Here is a 9,373-nt window from a genome sequence, read left to right as displayed (position 1 = left end):
AACCTATTTTTGAATCAAGAATAAGTATCACTGCTAGAATGGCATCATATATGAGAATCATTGTATGACTTTGATGGAATCAGTTGATCTTTTAGCTTAGTTTTCTTGAAAGCACTTGGTTTCTTTGAAATGGTGTGTTATATTTATTCAACAAATAATATAATTTGCAGATTGACTAGCTAAACTGTAACTATTTTTGTTTGGATTGTTTGGGTGAATCTATTTTGATGGATGAGATTGATGATTTGATATGTGAATATGCATTGTAACTATTTTTGTTTGGATTGTTTGGGTGAATCTATTTTGATGGATGAGATTGATGATTGGTATTCTTTCACTAGGGCTTTTGGCATAGCATTTGTGATTTTTTTTTTCTATATTTGATGCTCCTTTCTTCTAGCCAATCTTGCTCTGTTACTGGAGTCTTCTCTTTGTCTTTACAATGAGACGCCAAATTATACATATGATAAAGTACAAATATATTCGTTAACATTGGAAATCAAAATTATTGCTTACTGCACTCTATTACTTTTGCAAGTTTTTAAAATGCAATTTATGCATGATTTGAGATACAATGTTGCTAATTAATGATGTGTGATTTTTCCTCAGTGATTCAATCTTTCTTTTTTATTTGTGAATAATATCTTATTTCAACAGATATGATGAGGAGGCAATACTCCTTGATGAAGATATTAGAAATGAAAAACGAAAGCAATTGGAGTCCAAGGCATTGGATGTAAGTCTTTCTGCTACCTTCTATTTGCTTTATTGATTTATTTTTATTCATTTAGAGTAAATTTAAATACTAGCTACTAGTGTTATTTGAATGATTTTGTAATTCAGTATTCTAAAATTTTAAGCTAAACAAATGAATTCAATCATATAAAAGTAACAATGCAGCAATATTCTTTAATCTAAAAAAGTATTATTACGCTTACTCTTTTGTTACTACTTTCTATAATTTAGCATTCTATCTAAACACATGATAATTAGTTTAATTACGTGTTCTTCTTTCAGTTATACTTATCAAATAAAGAAATACATGGAAAATTTTATGAATGAAGCTCATGAGAAGTTGAAGGTTAGTTTATTTGCTTTTGTATTAATAAGTATCTTTTTAAAGGAATAGGTTATATTGGTTAGTGGTTACTTTAGGTGGAGAGGGCTGAGGTGCTAGTATAATTTAAACTTATTATTCTTATTATAGTAGACATTATAATTATGCATTTGGCCTTTTTTTAATTCATATGTTTCTTTACTGATCTATTTGAATTTAATTTTTTTGTTCTATTGATAAGTTTCTTGCGAATTTGCTTTTTTTTTCCTATTGACATTTGATATGGTGAAGTTTTGCACATGGAGTTTCTTGTAAAGCATGTTAATGGAAAGAATAAGAAAAATTCTAAAGAAGAGTGTAGCTACCAATTGAGAAGGAAGAAATTGCATGAGCCGAGAGGGTTCATTGATATCTCGGTTTGTGTTTCTAGGGGGGAAAAGAGCCAATTTCCCATATCAAATGTATTAAATGTTTTAAAGAATAGTTACAATAACCAAATACTACAACTACCCGCACGTATGCGCGAGGACTTCTGCTAATCTATATCTATAGCTTAGTACATGTATGTGATAAAAATCAGTGATGAATTTTGCATTATTGTATTATGTATATGCAGAGTATAATGGAGGATCCTAATAGCTTTCTCCAGTAGTAGGGTATAATTATGTGACCATTTAATAATAAAATTAATCTATGCCGAGGATAAACAAGAAAAACAAATATTAGGTAAGAAAAATTGTACTTTAAAATCATATTCAGTGATCTTTAATTTTTATGAAGTATTTTTTTCAAATGTTTTCTATAACCAAATTTAAACGTGCCATTATCACACCTTTAAGAAGTAGTTGCAAGCTGATGAACGGATATTTTATACGCTTTTTGGCATCATTTTCATATAGTTTTTAGCATGTTTTGTTTAATTTTTATTAAGTTTTCATAGGTTTTAGTGCAAAATTTATATTTTTGGATTCTACTTTGAGTTTGTGTGTTTTTATGCAATTTTAGGTATTTTTTGGCTGAAATTGAGGAGTTGGAGCAAAAGTCTGATTCAGAGGCAGAGAAAGCACTGCAGATGCTGTCCGAATCTGACCTCCTTGCACTTGAAAGAGATTTGCTGGAGCTACAGATATCCAAATAGAGCGTTCTCAACGGCTATGGAAAGCTAACATCTAGAGCTTTCCAGCAATGTATAATAGTCCATACTTTTCTTCCGATTTGAATGCCCAAAACTGGCGTCCAATGCCAGCCTACTGCCCTATTCTGGCGTCCAGCGCCCAAAGGAGAAGAGACCAGCGTCCAACGCCCATAAAGGACCCCCTAGCCAGCGTTCAATGCCCTAGAGGCCTCCTAGCACGTGGATCTCATCAAAGCTCAGCCCAAACACTCACCAAGTGGGCCCCGGAAGTGGATTTTAGCACTAAAAGACTGTTTTACCCTTTTTTATGTAATCCTTAGTCATTAGTTTAGTATTTAAAGATTTTTACACCTCTCATCAAAGGGAGGACGTACACTTTACACCTTTATCATTGTATTTTCTATCAATATGAGTTTCTAAACCTCCTAGGTTGAGGGGAGGAGCCCTGCTGAGTTTTATGGATTAATAAAAGTATTACTGCTCTATTTCAATCCGTGTTTGATTCTCTATTCTAAGATGTGTCTTCGTTCTTCATTCTAAGACCGCGTGCCTAACAACCACTCGTGTTCTTCTTGGGTTCAGAATGAGTCTTTCATTGGACAATGATGAACCACCAGCTTGATTATACATCTCTTAGATGACTAATCCACGACTTCGTTGAGGACTTCTCGAGACACCAGTTCAGCCGAGGTATGGGGAGATTAGAGTCTTTGTGGTAGAGGCTAGAACCCAAGAGCGCAGCATTCTCTGATCCGAAAGATCCGACCTTGTCTGTGGCATTTTGAGTAGGATCATTAAGGAGAATGGACTACAGGAGCTTCACCTTCAATCAGAATGGATCCACACTAACCCTGGGGTTCAGATCTGGAGGAGCATTGGCGACCTCTCAACCAGCGTTGATCACATATAGCCTGCCATAGAAGAAATCATTCACTGTTGAGGAAAAGAGTAAGACCAGAGTTAATCCAGAAGAAATAAACATATCCAAGCCTTAACCACCTTCTTATCATAGTTTACACAACTTCTGAGTTCTGAGTAATGTTTTCTCTTTATTTTCTTTTATGTAATTAAACAACAAACCTACATCTCCTACTCGCCTGACTAAGATCTACAAAATAACCATAGCTTGCATCAAATCACAATCCTTGTGGGATTGACCTTGACTCACTCAGGTATTACTTGGACGACCTAGTGCACTTGCTGGTTCAGTTGTGTGGAAGTGTGGGATTCTGCGCACCATAAGCTCCACAAACATTTAACTAGTTTTGCGTCTTCGTGTGACGTCCATTGACGCTTAGCTTGTTTTGAATTAGGCCGATAATTCTCTTCCATTACTCTTCAAATGGGATTATAAGTTAACAAATACTATATTAAAGATTAAATAAAATTAGATTTCCATTGCTTTTGATTTCTATAATCATGGTAAAACTAACAACTTATCTAATCCACATATGGTAATTAGGTTCATTTAACATAACAGTTCATATATAATTAGGTGGATTAATCTCTAGCATGTTGTTATCTAAACATGAGCCATGAATATATGTAAGACACTAAACTTTGTAAATCAATTCAGTTATGCCATACAAAATACATAACATACAATTCAGTTTTATCTTCAAATTCTAAGTGTAGAAAACTACATCCAATTCAATAACATCTTTACATCAAAAGTAAGTATGTGGTCTTGGCAACATTAAGAATAGAATGGAAGGCAACCAAACAAAAAGTAGCTAATCAAAATTCTAGATTTGTTTTAATATACAATTCAACCAAATAGAAAGCAACTAATCAAAATTGATCCCCTACAATTCAACCACAATCAAAGGCTTTTTTTCTTGTAGTGATAAATTAATACTCATTAATAAATACCATTCTCAATCTGGTCAAAAAACCTTTCACCTGTATCGAAAACTGACGAATACAAGACAAAAGAAACACCTTTAAATTTTACTACTAACTAAACATGTAAAACTTGAAAACATGAAAAGGATTTAGCAACTTAAATAACATCAAATCTAGAATCATCAAATTAATACCAACACTCTACAAAATTGTGCTTTTCTGACTATGATAAATAAATTATTGCATCTATCTTCACAAATCAAATTTCATTAACAATAGTAATAAATAAATCAATACCATAAACTACATCATATGTCATATTTCATTGCTGTCAATAAAAATCATCAACATATATTTGCAAGTAACTTTATAAAAATTAGTCACCATTTTCATCATTTACCAAATATGACAAAATTATTTGACATAATTTTACAAACCTAACACAAACCCTCATGCCAATAACTCACAGCACACAAAGCTTAAAAAAAAACAAAAATATAAAAAAAAGTATCAAAGAAAAATATAGATGAATACCTAGATTTCTACAATAGAGATGTCAAACAATCATAGATACATAAACACTTCATGAAAATACTTGAGGCATCCTTAACCCAAATCCTTACCTAAAGAAGATCTTGTACTTGAAAAAGATGGACAGGGTTGCAGAAGAAAAATTAAACTCTCTTTGATTGTTATTAATGAGACACAAGGAGGGAGAGAGGAAAGGGAGGTGCGGTGACGACACAAGCAGGAAGCACAGCTCGAGAAGACGTGGAGGCGAGAGATGCACAAGTTGCCAGACGTGAGCACACGACGAGAAGGATTCGGCTAGAGGCACGACAATGACAGCAAGCATGCAGTGACGGTGAATCGAGGTGAGCTGTAATGGATGTTGCGAAGCTATGGCGATGAGAACCGGGATGATTGAACACAAAGGCGAACAAAAAAGGATCGAAGTGGATTTTCTTTCTAGAATCAGGTGCACCGTGGTCATGCAAACTCAAAAGGACAGTGAGGTGGCACCGACACTGGCAGAGCCTTCATGAATTTGGAAAAGAGAAAAAGTGCCTCCGCTAGGGTTTAGTTTCAACCTAAAATGAGGAAGACCGAAAAGTGAAAGAGAGAGTTAGGATTAGATTAGGATAGGTAATTTAGTCTTTTTCTTTTATTATATAAATTTCATTCCCATTGAAATTAAAGATAACCAGAAGAAAAGGATTTTTTTAAAAAAAATAAAATAAATATTTTATTTATCAAAATATATAATTTGTAGTTTTTTTTTATCAAAATGTACTTATCCTTCGTCTCATTTACAGTGTAAGTAAAATAAGAATGTACATATCTCGTTTACAGATAAGGCAGAAAACACGAGACATGTTTATTTTATTTATAGTATAAACGAGATACACTACGACAAATTTTCAGCAGCTATAAAGGATGTGCAACCTTTTGTATTTTACACAAATATCTCACTTCTTCTCCCCTTCCATTTTTCTTACGAAAAATAAGCCAAAATATCTAGTGGTGATGGATATGTGATTGTAAGTGTGTATCCTAATTGCCGTATGAGAAATAGTGACACCGAAGTCATATTTGAGTGTGGTAATTCCATTCTGTTGTGTACCCAGTGAGTTAGTTCTTTGTTCGAGTTTAAAAGTCTGATATTAAGTAGCATTGGTGGTAGTAGAAGAAAAGAGATAGGAAGAGTGGATATGTAAACCCCGTAAAATTAGCAAATAATTAGTCAATAAATTAAATTTTAATAAAACAAATTAAAAATGTGAATTTTATATCAAATTAGGATAGAGCTCTGCAAAAAGAGAATTTTGACACCAATTTCAAAAAATTTGGCCCAAAATTGGGCCGAATAGGCCAAACCGGTTGAACCGGGCCGAACCGGACCCATTACTTAAATGAGCTTCAGCTCATCATTTTCCTTCCATTCTTCATTTCGTCCAGCAGCCATGGAAGGAGAAGAAAGGTAATCATCAAAACCTAACTCCCACTTGCAACCACCATAACTTCTCCGTTCGAGCTCCGATTGCCACACCGTTTACGGCCACGCGTCCAGCACGTCGAGCTCTACATTTTCATCGGATCAATTTCACGGGTAAGCCTCAGTTCCATCTCAGATTCTTTACCCCCTTTCTATTTGTGAAATTGAGCCCTTGTAATGAAATCTTGCCAAATTCGGTGTTTAGGTTCGATTTAGCTTCTGGAGCTTATCGGGTTTGAGTTGCTATACGTGTGAGTACGGTAAGGATCACCTAAACCTTAGTCAAATCTTGGATTTATTATGTGAAATCTGAAATTGAAGTGTACATGTGTATTAGGTGTGAATTAAGTATATAATTATGCATTGGAATTGAATTGTGGGCATTTGGAGACTTGGTGGATGATTGGTACTGAGATTTTGGGTGATTCCTCAAGCGTGAGGGGCTGTGTATGTGACTAGTGTGGCTGCCTTGGACTAAATGTAGTGATTGGCCAAGGTATGGTTTAGGTTTCGCGCATTTAATATGTAAAGCTCTATGAAAACTTAGGCTAGGGAACTATAGGATAAGTTAAAATGGTTAAATGCATTAAATGATTAGTTTTGTGATGTTGATGGATAAATTGATGATTGAGCTTGTGTTGGAATTAATAGATATGAGATGTTGGAATTAATGAGAATGAGTTATTGATGTTAATGAATATGTGTTATTGGAATTTATAATGGTGAGTTGATGATGTTGTTGGTATATGTTAATGAAATTTTGTGGTTATGACTTGTTGATTGGTTAATGATGATTTATGGGTTGTTATTGATGAATTGAGGAAGTAAGTTAATGAATTTTAATGTTGTAGCTTGTGATTGGAATGGTGGATTTTGGAGTTATTGTATGAGTTTTATGGGATGGTATGAGCATTAATGTGATAGTGGTTGGTGTTAATGAAAAGGGACTTGTTATGTTGCAAATGTGTAGGTTTTATGAGTAAAAGAATGTTAATTTGGTAAAATGGTGGTTTGGTATTGATGAGCGGATAATTTATACCCTTTTTGCAATTATTTTTACATAGTTTTTAGTATGTTTTAGTTACTTTTTATTATATTTTTAGTAGTTTTTATGCAAAAATCAAATTTTTAGATTTTACTATGAGTTTGTGTGTTTTTCTGTAATTTCAGGTATTTTCTGGTTGAAATTGAGGGACTTGAGCAAAAATCTGATTCAAAGGCTGAGAAAGGACTGCAGATGCTGTTGGATTCTGACCCTCCTGCACGCGAAATAGATTTTCTGAAGCTACAGAAGCACAATTGGCGCGATCTTAATTGCGTTGGAAAGTAGACATCTTGGGCTTTTCAGAAATATATAATAGTCTATACTTTTCCTGAGATTTGATGGCCCAAACTGGCGTCTAAACACCAGCTAGAGACCCTTTTCTGGCGTAAAACGCCAGAACTGGCACCAGAACTGGAGTTAAACGCCCAAACTGGCATCCAAGCTGGCGTTTAACTCCAACAATGGCCTATGCACGTGTAAAGCTTAATGCTCAGCCCAATCACACACCAAGTGGGCCCCGGAAGTGGATTTCTGAACTATCTGCACTTAGTTACTTATTTTCTGTAATCCCTAGTAACTAGTTTAGTATAAATAGCACTTTTTACTATTGTAATCGAATCTTTTTAGTTTTGGAACAATCTTATGCCATTTAGGAGGCTGGCCATTTGGCCATGCCTAGACCTTTTTTTCTTATGTATTTTCTACGGTGGAGTTTCTACACCTCATAGATTAAGGTGCGGAGCTCTGCTGTTCTTCATGAATTAATGCAAGTACTATTATTTTTCTTTCAACTCACGCTTACTTCTTCTCCAAGATATACTCTCGTATTTAATTCAGTTAAGTCAGAATGAAGGGATGACCCGTGACAATCACCCACTATCTTCATTACTCGCTTAGCCAAGATCCGCGTGCCTGACAACCACAAGCGGTCTACATGATGTTCAACATAGTCATTGGACGACAGCTGGAGTATATTCTCTTGGGTCTCTAATTCACGGACCGAGTCCGTGAGATTAGGATCTTCGTGGTATAGGCTAGAACCAATTGGCAGCATTCCTAAGATCCGAAAAGTCTAAACCTTATCTGTGGTATTCCGAGTAGGATCTGGGAAGGGATGACTGTGACGAGCTTCAAACTCGCGAATGTTGGGTGCAGTGATAGTGTGCAAAAGGATAGAGAGATCCTATTCCAATGCTAGTGAGAACCGACAGATGATTAGTCGTGCGGTAGCTATACCTGGTATTTTTCATCCGATATGAGAAATCCGACAGTTAATTAGCCGTGCAGAAACCGTACCTAGTATTTTTCATCCGAGAAGATCATACAACTTGCCATGGAAGGGAGCATGCATGATTGGAAGAAGACAATAGGAAAGCAAAGGTTCAGAAGCAACAAAGCATCTCCAAACGCTTATCTAAAATTCCCACCAATGATTTACATAAGTATCTTTATTTTATTTTATGTTTTATTTATCTGTTAATTATTAAAACCTCATAACCATTTGAATCCGCCTGACTAAGATTTACAAGATGACCATAGCTTGCTTCAAGCCAACAATCTCCGTGGGATCGACCCTTACTCACGTAAGGTATTACTTGGACGACCCAGTGCACTTGCTGGTTAGTTGTACCGGAGTTGTCAAAAGTGTGATCACAATTCCACTACAAGAAAATACATCTATTGCCACGCATTTTGAGCTACCGCCACGTTTTTGAAAGGGTGACCTATGAAAGGGTGGCGGTTGCTCTATCGCCACGCTTTTTTCAATCTATCGCCACGCTTTTTTTGCCACGTTTTTTTACAAATTAGCACTTTTAAAAGCGTGGCGGTAGGTGGGAGATATGGCCACGCTTTTAAAGCGTGGCGATAGGGCAGATCTGGCCACCTTTTATAAGCGTGGCCAAAGGGGAGGTATGGCCACGCTTTTAAAACGTGACGATAGGAAGAGATACGGCCACACTTTTAAAGCGTGGCCATAGTAAGATATACAGCCACGCTTTTAAAATGTGGCGAAATCCTTGTTAAATTAAAAAAAAATCTTTTCGTTACTTGATCTTCATTGCTACACAATATAAATTTTCAATCCATTTTTATTACCAAACCTACAAATATAGTATGCAATTTTTATTACAAGACATATCAAATAATAATTAGTGACATATATAATTTACTATAATTGTTTTATACATTAAAAAATTAATATTCAAATACAAAATAAATCTCGAGTTCAAATTCCAAAACTAAAAACCGAAGAAAAATACAGAAACAATACAAGTTAGAACTGCTCATAATATA

This window comes from Arachis ipaensis, chromosome B9, assembly GCF_059453495.1.
Source record: "Arachis ipaensis isolate K30076 ecotype BB chromosome B9, ASM5945349v1, whole genome shotgun sequence".
Taxonomy (NCBI): domain Eukaryota; kingdom Viridiplantae; phylum Streptophyta; class Magnoliopsida; order Fabales; family Fabaceae; genus Arachis; species Arachis ipaensis.
The sequence above is the reverse complement of the archived record's forward strand: the minus strand, read 5'-3'. Positions refer to the sequence as shown.